Source organism: Pongo pygmaeus, chromosome 9 (genome assembly GCF_028885625.2).
Source record: "Pongo pygmaeus isolate AG05252 chromosome 9, NHGRI_mPonPyg2-v2.0_pri, whole genome shotgun sequence".
NCBI lineage: Eukaryota > Metazoa > Chordata > Mammalia > Primates > Hominidae > Pongo > Pongo pygmaeus.
In genome coordinates, this window is record NC_072382.2 from 975,255 (window position 1) to 986,903 (window position 11,649).

General features: G+C 57.5%; 1 long non-coding RNA gene across 2 annotated transcripts; it reads left to right on the forward strand.

The window, feature by feature from the left end:
* Nucleotides 1-5,112: 5,112 nt before the first annotated feature.
* On the forward strand, nt 5,113-11,449 carry LOC129007986 (uncharacterized). Of its 2 annotated transcripts, XR_008492430.1 has the most exons (4): nt 5,113-5,576; nt 7,351-7,571; nt 9,965-10,119; nt 10,395-11,449. It is a non-coding gene; the product is annotated as an uncharacterized LOC129007986 (long non-coding RNA). The 2 variants fall into 2 exon arrangements; XR_008492429.1 differs by having other exon boundaries at nt 9,965-11,449.
* Nucleotides 11,450-11,649: the final 200 nt, after the last annotated feature.

Below are 11,649 nucleotides of genomic sequence, written 5' to 3' on the forward strand. Positions count from 1 at the left end.
AAAGTTCATTCTTTCCCTCCCTCCCTCCTTTCTTGCTTTCTTCTCCCTTCCTTCCTTCCTTCCTTCCTTCCTTCCTTCCTTCCTTCCTTCCTTCCTTCCTTCTTCCCTCGCTCCCTCCCTCCCTCCCTTCTCTCTCTCTCTCTCTCTCTCTCGATGGAGTCTCGTGCTCTGTCGCCCAGGCTGGAGTGCAGTGGTGCAATCTCGGCTCACTGCAACCTCTGCCCGTCCAGTTCTGGCAATTCTCCTGCCTCAGCCTCCGGAGTAGTTGGCACTACAGGTGAGCGCCACCACGTCTGGCTAATTTTTGTATTTTTGGTAGAGATGGGGTTTCACCATGATGGTCAAGCTGGTTTCAAGCTCCTGACCTCAGGTGATCCACCCACCTTGGCCTCTCAAACTGCTGGGATTACAGGCGTGTGCCACCTAGACTGGCCAAAGTTCTTAATTTTGGCAAAGCCCAATGTATTAATTTTTACTTTACACATCATGCTTTGAGTGTTGTGTCTAAGAAATCTTTGCCTAATCCAAGGTCATGATTTTATCATTATGAAAAGACCTTCTTTATTGCCAGTTCCTTGCTCTAAAGTCTACCTTGGTGTTAATATATCCACTTGATCTTTCTGTGTCAGCACGGTGTGTTTTTTCCTCTTCTTTTACTTTCAATAACTAATGTGTGTCTTTTACTTACAGTGAGATTCTCTGGGCAGCTTATAGAGTGATCTTGCTTTTTATTCTAGTCTGACAATCCACATCTTTTTATTGGGGGTGTTTAGACTATTACATTTAATGTAATTAGTGATGTGGCCAGGTTAAAAGCTACCATCTTGCTACTTGTTTTCTGTTCCTTCCATCTGTTCTTTTTCTTTTCTGCCTTCTTTTGGATTGACTATTTTTCCACAGTTCAATTTTATCTCATTGTTTGCTTATCTGCCATAACTTTTTATTATTTTAGTAGTTGCCTTATGGTTTATAGTATGTCTACAACCTAGTATAGTCTACCTTCCAAAGATATTATCACATTCCATATATAGAATAAGAACCTTCCAGGCTGGGCATGGTGGCTCACGCCTGTAATTCCAACACTATGGGAGGCCAAGGCGGGAGGATCACCTGAGGTCAGGAGTTCGAGACCATCCTGGCCAACGTGGTGAAACCCTGTCTCTGCTAAAAATACAAAAATTAGCCGGGCGGGGTGGCGGGCGCCTGTAATCCCAGCAACTCGGGAGACTCAGACAGGAGAATTGCTTGAACCCGGGAGGCAGAGGCTGCAGTGAGACAAGATCGTGCCACTGCATTCCAGCCTGGGTGACAGAGCAAGACTCCATCTCAAAAAAAAAAAAAAAAAAAAAAGTGCCTCACAGCTCCCTTCTCCTGGGTTGTGCAATTCTTGTCACCCATTTTACATCTACACACAATTCACACCACACTGCGTTGCTGGTATTTTCGTTTAATTAATTATTTTTTAAAGAGGCTTAAATAGTAAAAAAAACTTCTATATTTACCCATACAATTACTATTTCAAATGCATTATTCCATCGTGTAGATCCATATTTCTTTTTTCTTTTCTTTTCTTTTTTTTTTTGAGATGGAGTCTCACTCTGTCACCCAGGCTGGAGTGCAGTGGCGCGATCTCGGCTCCCTGCAACCTCCACCTCCCGGGTTCAAGTGATTCTCCTGCCTCAGCCTCCCCAGTAGCTGCGACCTCAGTCACCCACCACAACTCCTGGCTAATTTTTGTGTTTTTAGTAGAGCTGGGGTTTTATCATGTTGGTCAGGCTGGTCTTGAACTCCTGACCTCAAGTAATCTGCCTGCCTCTGCCTCCCAAAGTGCTGGGATGACAGGCCTGAGCCACCGAGCCCGGCCATGGAGCCACATTTCTATCTGATTTCCTTTTCCACCCACCTGAAGGGCTTTCTTTAACATTTCTTAATGGACACTGCAATGGTTATTTGAAAATATCTTCCTTTTGCCTTTGTTTTTGAAAGATGTTTTTCTAGGATGACAGCTTCTTCTGTTTGTACTGTAAAGGTGCTGTTCTAGTTTTCTTACTGGCAGAAGTTCCCCCGCCAAAATAATCTGTTGTTATTTTAATATGTTTCCTCTTTGTAACACGCCCCCAGCCCACAACTTAAGATTTTCTCTTTTACACTGATTCTGTTTGATTAGGATTTGGTGTCATTTCCTTCATGTTTCTTATGCTTTGTATTCACTGAGCTTCTTGTATCTCTGGGTTTTAGTTTTCATTAATTTTTTTTTTTTGAAACAGAGTCTTGCTCTGTTGCCCAGGCTGGAGTGCAATGGCGCAGTCTCGGCTCACTGCAACCTCAAACTCTGGGGCTCAAGCAGTCCTTCCGCCTCAGCCTCCCGAGTGGCTGGGATTACAGGCATGTGCCACCACGCCCAGCTAATTTTTGTATTTTTAGTAGAGATGGGGTTTCACCATGTTGGCCAGGCCGGTTTCAAGCTCCTGACTCAGGTGATCCACCCACTTCGGCCTCCCAAATTGCTGGGATTACAGGCCTGAGCCACCACGCCCGGCCAAGTTTTCATCAGATTTGAACAAATTTTGGCCATGATTTCTTCATTTTTTCCTGTCTTCCTCTCCCTTCGTGGGCTCCGTTTACAGACGTGTCAGGCTGCACGAAGCTTTGCCACCTACTGCTCACTAAGGAGCTGTTTATTTTTTGGATTCTTTTGTCTTTCTGTGTCTCTATCATGTCTTCGAGTTCACCGCTCTCCTCTTCTGCGGTGTCCCATTCACTGTTAATCCTGTCCAGTGTGTTTCATCTCACACAGAGTCATTTTCATCTTTAGATGTTTAATTTGGATCCTTTTTTATATGTTTCATGTTTTTTACTAAATACGTTCAATTTCTAGCATAGCATTTTGATGACATAGAATGCTGTCGTAACGCCTGTTTTAATGTCTTTGTCGGCTAATTCCAACATCTCTGTTGGTTTTGTGGTTTGGATTAGTTGAATTTTCTCCTGATTATGGGTGGAATTATCCCCTTTCTTTACCTGCCTGGTACTCTTTGAATGGATTTCGGACTTCGTGAATTTTACCTCGTGGGCTGCTGTATACTTTGGTGTCCTGGAGCTTTGTTCTGGGACATAATTAAGGGATTGGAGAGAGTTTGGGCCTCCTGGGCCTCGTGTGGCTTGTAGGTGGGGTCAGAGCAGTGCTGAGTCCAGGGCAAACTACTCCTCACCATTGAGGCAAGACCCTGAGGGGCACTCTGCTCACCGCACTGTGAACTTTGAGTGGCGAGGTTTCTCGGTGGTGCTGGCAGGAGCAGTGCTTTTCCCAGCCTGTGTGAGCTCCACTGCTCTTCCTTCTAATCCTTCGGGTCGTTGCTCGCCAGCCTTAGTCTCCTCCCAGGCATGTGCTGAGCGGGTTCTCTGCCAAACGCTCGAGACGGACCTTCTGCAGGTCTCCAGGCTTTGCTCTGGGCAGCTCTCTCCTTGCCAGTGTCCTGTGCACTCCAGCTGCCGTGGTCTCCCTAGCCTCCCAGCTGAGCTCTTCCTGAGTTCGCCTTCCTGGCCCCTTGTCCTGGAAACCCTCAGGCGGTGACCTGGGCAGTTTAGGGCTGTTTCCAGTCTACCATGGACTGAACATTTGTGTCTTCCCCACCCTCCAGTTCCTGTGTTGAAATCCTAGTGCCCAAGGTGACGATATTAGGAGGTGGGGACTTGGGGAGGTGGCAGAGCCCTCAAGAATGGGGTTAGTGTCCTTACAGGAGAGATCCCAGAGGCGGCGGGTGGTGGCTCACGCCTATAATCCCAGCATTTTGGGAGGCCGAGGCAGGTGGATCACCTGAGGTCAGGAGTTCGAGATGAGCCTGGCCAGCATGGTGAAACCCTGTCTCTACTAAAAATATGAAAATTAGCTGGGCGTGGTGGTGGGTGCCTGTAATCTTGGCTACGCGGGAGCCTGAGGTGGAGAATCACTTGAACCTGGGAAGTGAGCTTGCAGTGAGCCGAGATCCCACCACTGCACTCCAGCCTGGGTGACAGAGTGAGACCCTGTCTAGGAAAAAAAAAAAAAAAAAAAAGAGAGAGACCTCAGAGAGCTCTCCCACCCCATCTACCAGAGGCGAAGGGGACCCAGCGAGAAGGTGCCGTCCGTGAACCAGGGAGTGGCCTCACCAGACATCAAATCTGCCAGAGCATCCATCTTGAACGTCCCGTCCTCCGCAGCCGTGGAGATGCGTGTCTGTTGCTTTTATGCCACTCAAGCCGTGGCATTTCCGGATAGCGGCCGGGTTGGAGGGAGCCGCTGTCTCTCTGGAACCACTCTCTTTGTCGCCTGATGTCCACTGTCTTGACAGCTGTTGTTTCCCATATTTCCTGGAGTCTTTTAGTTGCTAAATCTGGCCTCTGCTACTCTCTTTGCTAAAAATGCTAGTCCTCGATGAAATGGAATCTTGATACTTCAATACAGAGTGGAACACAGTCACTAAATAAAACCTGGAAAAATGTAGAAGAGTAGCAGGAAGAGAACACACCCCAGCCCCGCGGTCCACCCACCCACAGCCCCCAGTACCGCCTCCTGGCTCTGGTTTCCCTGCCCGTGGGGCTGGGCAGCATTGCTACAACTCTTGATTCGATTTCCTGGGGCCACCATAACCAAAGCAGCACAACCCGGGAGATGGCTCAGAGTCTCTCTGCGTCCTGGGAGCCTGAGATCCAGGAGTGGGTGGGACGGAGAATGGTTCTCCCTGGGTCACTCTGGAGGACCTCTTAAGGTGGATCTCTTAAGGGAGCCCCAGCTCCCACCTTGCCAAAGAGCCTCCGAGCCACACCTGCCTCCCCCAGGCCTCCAGTTGGTGTCCACGTGCAGCCCCCGCTGTGGGGTCACCCTGGGGTAAGGGTCTCTCCTCCCCTGCTAACCTTCTGCTGGGTCTTGGCATCCCTGGGATGGACCCTCCTGGCCTGGGTCTTGCTGGCCCACATCAACCCCCAGCCCTCTGCTCCTTGGCCTCACCCACAGCCTGCAGAATGTAGGTGAGTTTCCTGGTGATAATATAATAATAGCAATGATGATGATGATGATGATGGCAATAACAATTATGACAGTCAACACTGCCACGTGCCAGGCTCTGGCCCTTTGTATGTCTGGGCCAGCTGTGCAAGGCACTGCTGGGGCTCCCGGGCTGGGAGCCAGGGACAGGCACCGTCACAGCAGCCAAGGGGCCCCCATACCACCCCAGCACCTGCTGGCCCTGAACCAGCTGCTCCTTGAGAGCTTTTACTGACTCTTCCGCTTGGCAGCATTTTAATCTGCTGGTGCAAGAGCCTTGTCGCTTCCTCAAAGCCTGTGCCCATGGCCGTGGGCAGCTGCCTGTCCCCGTGTAGGCAGAGCTGCGTCATGCCTTGTGGCCCCAGGTCCGGCTCTGGGGTTCTGGCTGGGCGGGGCCTGGAACCTTCTGGGAGTCACCACTGACTGGCTGCAGCCACCGGCTTCCCAGCAAGGACATCCCCTTCTGCAGGAAAATGGGGACGTCGGGAGCATTCTCTGGACAGCAGGAGATGCATGTCGACAGGCTGGCCCTGCCTCTTCCCACCCCAGAGTGGTGAGTGGGGATTCTGGGGACTTCCCCGGCCCCCATGGGCCTCGCATGTCCTGGTACCCATGTGTCTCCAGTCCCAGGGTCGGCTACGGTGTGGACCCCTCCACTTTCCTCCAGGCCTGAGGTGGGGCCCGGGCGGCCTGTCAAAGAAGAGCCCAGCCCAGACCCTCCCCAGACCCCTGGGGGAAGGAGGCCACCAGGCACCCCGCCTTCCTGCTGCCTGTCAGGGTGAATCTCAGGGGACCCTGGTGCAGGAGGGGCTGGCTCCGAGCTGGACAGGCCTCTGGGGTTGCCCTGGTGGCGTTCCCTCTTGCTGGGTCAGAGGTGCCCACGCAGGGAGGGTCCAGGCTGTGACAGAGCCCGGCCAGCTGGGGACAGGGCATCCCCCAGTGCCATCCTCGCAGCAAACGGGTCCTAGAGTGCGGCCGGAGGGACACTTCCGCCATCACGGGATTTACTGCAGGTGGAGATGGGTTCTGTGCCCACGTAGGTGAGGAAACAGACACAGAGAGGGGGCGGCCTGCCCAAGGTCACCAGGGAGGGAGTGGAGAGGCTGGATGCCCTTGGGCCCAGACTGCAGCCTCTCCTCCCCAGTGTGCTGTGGCCTCCAGTGTCCCGGGCCCGACGTGGTGCCTGAGCCCACAGGTGTCACCAAAGGTCTGAGTTGCGGGGACAAAGGCGAGGACAGGCCCGAGGTGCGGGGACGGGTCCGAGGTGCGGGGACAAAGGCGGGGACGGGCCCGAGGTGTGGGGATGGGCCCAAGGTGCGGGGACAAAGGCGGGGACGGGCCCAAGGTGCGGGGACAAAGGCGGGGACGGGCCCAAGGTGCAGGGACAAAGGTGGGGACAGGCAACCCTTGCGGTTCGAGGGGTAGGAGGCCACAGGTCAGTCCCCAGGAGGGCCAGGCAGGAGGTGGGCCCAGTGGGGCTGGGAAATGAGGGGCCGGTGCCCCCCATGCTCACTGCAGGGGATGTGAGAGGGTGAGTGGTCGCTCAGCCACACCCACACCCGTGTGTACAGGACCCACGCCCGCCCGCCTCGCTGTCGCACCCGTGCACGGCTCACACTCGGGCTCACACAGCTTCTCCCATTATTCAGGCGCTGCCGGGCCCTGCAGGACTCAGATCGTCCCTGTGCCACTTGGCAGGGTCACCCTCACGCCTGCCTGGCGGCCCCACCTGCCCCACCTGCCCAGCTTCTCTCCCCTCTCAGTGCTGTCTGTCCCAGAGCCTCCCATCAATGGGGCCAGAGGGCTCCGGCCGGGCTGCTGGCTGACTGTTCTCCCCAAGATGCCTGAGAGCCACCCGGGCACTGGACTTGCCAACATGCAGGCACACACAGGCACACAACTGGGCCACATGGCCCTGAGCACACACCTTGCCCAGCCCTCCTCTTGGCTGTGGTGCGGGCACCAGGTGCCACCTGCTGGCGGGCTACAGCATCACGGCTCTTGCCCTCCGGAACCTTCCATGGTGCCACACCAGCCTCTGGTCTGGCTGCAGACGGCTTGGGATGGGCAGGGAAGCTTCCGCTGTCGGGGAGCCTGGAACCGCAGACTTTGCTCCAAGCGCCCGGGGCGGGTAGAGGCCAGATCCAGTATGAGGAGCCCTGGATCTCTGAGGTAGACAGAGCCAGGCAGACGTGGAGGAGGCATGGGGGCTGCAGCCCTGGCCCCACTGCCCGACTCTCTCTCTGCATTTCGGGAGCTGGCAAGATCCAAGGGGGTCCCCAAGGCCCTGAGGCTGCACTGAGCACCCCTTTCCTGCTCATTTTCAGATGCAGCGGTGTCCTGGACCCCTGGGGAGAGGTGACCCCCCAGCAGGAAGCTGGGCCTCGTTCCTGTCCCTCCACAGCCACAAGGCCTGGCCAGGACGCTGGGAGCACCACGCCCTGGAGACTCAGCTCACCAAGGACTCAGGGGTGGCGGCTCCCCTGGCACCTGGGAAGCTGGGCCCCCCGGCCCCCTGGACTCCCACCCAGACACCATCTCAACCCAGGTCTGTCTGCATCTCCCTGTCACTGCCCTGGGTTCTCCACTCCTGGACCCGACCCTGGTCCTGGGGCAGCGTCCCAGCTGCTGTGTCCCAGGCCCTGCACCCACTGCCCTTGGCCCACCTTCTATGTGGCCCATTAGAGGGGTGTGGGGGCTGCAACCTGCTTCTGCTGAACCCCTAGGCCTGCCAGGGGGCGTCAGGATTCTGCACAGAGAGGCAGGGGACCCGGCCAGACATGCAGGTCACCAGGTACCTAATTCAGGGCCTTGGGCCGAGGACTGCGTATTTATCCTGGCCCAGGAGAGTCTGGGGGTGTCTGAGGGGCGGTGAGACGTCTGGGCAGATTGTCCCTGCCCTGCTCTGCTCTGCCCCGCCCTGGCCGGCCCTCCTGGCTTCTCAAGGTGCTCCTGGCCACGATGGCACAGTCCCCCAGGCCCAAAATGTGACCCCATGCTGCCTGAGTGCTGGTGTGGGGGCTGGAAGCACCCAAGGCCACGCCCTCCCCTCCCCCTCCTGGGGCACCTGCCCCCACGCCATGGCCGCGGCTCCCTGGCTCCACCAGCTTCTCGTGACCCCTGAGGCTCCCCAGCCCCCGGCCCCCCATGGAGAGTTCCCTCCCCATAAGGGGGTCCAGACACCCCCCTGTGCCCACTCCTTGGGAGACTGGCATTAGATCCTGGCTGTGGGACAGGGTGGGCCACTCTGGGGGTGAGACCAGGCTTCTCCCACCTGGGGGACCCATCCCGGCTCCGGCCCTGGGCAGGTGACAGCCTGGCTTTCCTGTGTCCTCACTGCCCGCTCATCAGCAAGATGGGGATGTGGATGACAGGAGTGCTGGCCACGGAGGGCCTGGTGTGGGCGGCCGTCGGGACGAGGGTGGTGTGGGCGGCCACGGCAGTTGGTGCTACTGCTGGGAGGGGCCGAAGGTGAGGCCCTCCTGGGCTGTGGGTCCCTGTAAACCACTACCCCCGTGGGGTGTGCAGTCACCGAGCCGACCTGCTGCCAGGGTCCTGCCCCCTCCCTGTCCCTGCTGCTCCCCTGGCACCTGTGTCCCAAGCCTGAAGCCCTGTCCGTGTCAGAGGTGGCACCTCCCTGGGCATGGGCACTTGGACACTGGTGCCTCCCCTGCTGCGGACCCCTTTGCTGTGGTCAGGGCCTCCTCCCTGCACCGGCCCCGCCTGTGACCACAGGGCTGGCGGGGCCCTCGAGGGCCACAGACGGCACAGGCTGGGGCTAGGAGGGCACCGTCTCCTGGGGCACAGATATGCTGGAGTGAGCCATGGAATTGTCCATCAGCAGCGGCAAGCTTTGCTGAGCGCCAGCTGTATGCAGAGCAAAGGCAGGCCAGCCGGGAAGGGCCAGTGAGGACCCGGGGTCCCCAGTGTCCCCAGGAGCCTGCACCCCTACGCAGGGGACGCCTGGACAGCTCCTCCCTCCTCCACTCCCTGCCCTCTCCTCGCCTCCTTCCTGCAGCTCCCACAGCTGTTTGGGGGCCTCCCCTGGCGCCTGGTTGAGCTGCAGGGGGAGATGTGTGTGGACACTGCAACCCTGCCGAAGCTGGGCCTGGAAGAAATGACTTCCCCAGAACCTTATCTGGGCCAGAGAGGGGCGTTGGCAGTGGGGGTCTTGCCGCCCTCCCCTCCTCTGCATGCCAGGCACCACCTGGGGCAGGGCCACGGCAGGCTGCCTGGACACCATGGACCTGCCCAGCTGTAGGGGAGATGTGTCCTGCAGCCCTACGCAAGGCCCAGGCCTGTGTGGCTGAGAGGCTGAGAGGACTGAGGACGGCTGACCCCCTTGGTGACTGCCTGGGCCCAGAGGGGAGTGGTCAGCTGGGTGTGGCCAGCCCTGGGGGAAGGATCCAGGGACTGTGTCCACTTAGGGATAGGAGGCAGCTAGCAGAGCCCTCCCAGCTGACCAGGGGAGGCCCTGTGGGCACAGGAGGGGCCCCAGGTGTAGGTACAGGTGCAGGGTGTGCGGCTCTGTGTCACCCAGGTGGAGCGTCTTGCCCCGTTTGATGGCTGACAAAATGCCCTTGAATGCGTCAGACCCAGCATGGTCCCAGGGTCCTGACCCTAACATACCACCCCAAATTACCCTCACCCCAGCCTACCCCTGCCCTAAATTCACCCCAAGCCCCCACCCAAACCCCTTAGCCCCAACACCTTAACCCTAGACCCAGCCCTACACCCCAAGCCCTAATCCCTAACCGCTAGCCTCACCCTAACCTTCCTACCGGATGCCACCTGGCAAACATCCTCCTGGCCCCTATCCACCCCTCCCCCGGGGATCCGGGAGGCAGTGGGGTCCCTGGGAGGCTGCTCCCTGCAGAATGCGATGGACAGATGCATGGCCACTGGGCCCCAGCAACCTCTGTCTTCCTTCATCCTCCCCAGGCACTTCCCCCTGGGCCAGAGGGCAGCCTGGCAGCCCTGGACTCCAGGAGGGCCGAGTCTGGGGAACTGGAGGACGTCACATTCCACTCTTGATGATGCCGCCCCAGTACTACAATCTGGACAGCAGGAGAAGCTGCCCATTTCCTCCATCTCCGGTAATGAGAAGCAAATGCTGATCCTGGCCGTCTCCTGGCTCCCGGGTCCCTAGGTTCCTGCTGCCCCTGCCAGTTCCTGGAAGATGCCAGCAGGAGGGAGGGCGGTGGAGCTGGACTTGTGCCCACAACAGGATCTGGCCATAAACGCAGTCAGGGCGAGGCTGCGGGGTGGGCAGCTGAGCCTCCTGGTGGACAATCTCCCCTCCCACCCCCCGCCGTGGCCCGCAGCTGTCGGCTCTTCCTGGGAAGCCGCAGCCTTTGTTTGTTTCTTGAAGGAGCTGGTGCATTGCCTGTGAGCTCCTCTGCAGGCTTGGGGGTCGCACCTGCTGTCCACCCCGCCGAAACCAGCTCCATCCAGCAGCAGGCTGCAAGCCTGGAGAGGCCACCGGGGACCAGGCAGGGAAACTGAGGTCCCAAAAAGGCAGGGAACTGGTGCAGGGGGCCTGTCTGACCTGCGCTGGGACTGGGCCAGGTGAGTCTCCTCCAGGGTCCAGCCTCATCTTGGACAGAGGAAGTTGATAGTCAGGAAAGGCAGGAGTGGCCTCTTGTAACAATTTCAGCTCTGAAGGGGAGGAGGGTGGCGATGCTGACAGCATTTCCTCCAGCTCCCACCTGCCTGCTCCGGGGAACTCCCCACCCAGGCATCGATATTCACCTGGTGATACTAATAATTGTCTCAGGTGATAAATTGTCTCAGCTGCTCTCCCACATGGCCCACGGGTCCCTGGAGGTTCCTCGGATCCTTTTGGGGAGACCATGGGCCCTAAACGATCTTCATAACAAAACTGAGAAGTGGCCTGGCTTCTTCACTGTGCTCATGTGTGCTCGGATCCAGCGTGGCCCGACTGGGCAGCTCCTTTCCTTCCCTGACACTGCTCCAGGGGAAAGAAGGGCCAGGGTCAATCTGGGGTGCCCCAGGTGGATCAGCGAATGCCCCTGAAGCCAGGTGCCAGTTGCATCCCCGTCAGATGCCCCCACCCCAGTCTCCTGAGCCTCATTAGTCACCCCTCATTTTCCTCTGGGGACCCCAGGCCCCAGCTCCTGTCTGGTTAGAGGCTGAAGGGGTCTGAGCGACACCTACCCTAGGGGACCTCCGGAGGGGTCTTGGTGTCCTCTGACTTCTGTCCTCAGAAGGGAGCTCAGAATGCAGCTGAGGCTTCCCCTGGGGCCCAGGGTGTCTGTGTCCGAGCCACAGCCAGAGTGTGCCCTGGAGAGCCGCTGGGATGCACGGTGGGCTCTCGTCATCCTGTCCCCACTCCAGGCTCAGGCTGGAGCCGTGATGGCACCGCTGCACTCCAACCTGGGCAACAGAGTGAGACCCTGTCTCTATAAAATAAAAACAAAAATAAAGAAGAGCATGTGGTTTCTGCAGTTTCCTGGCCAAAAATGCATAACCCCAATCTCAATCATAAGAAAACATCCAACGTCCCCAACAAGGGGAGGTTCTACACACACCTGCCCCATGCCCCTCAAAAGTGTCAAGGGCGTGAAAGACATGGAGGGATGTAGAAGACAGGAGAGCCAGTGTGG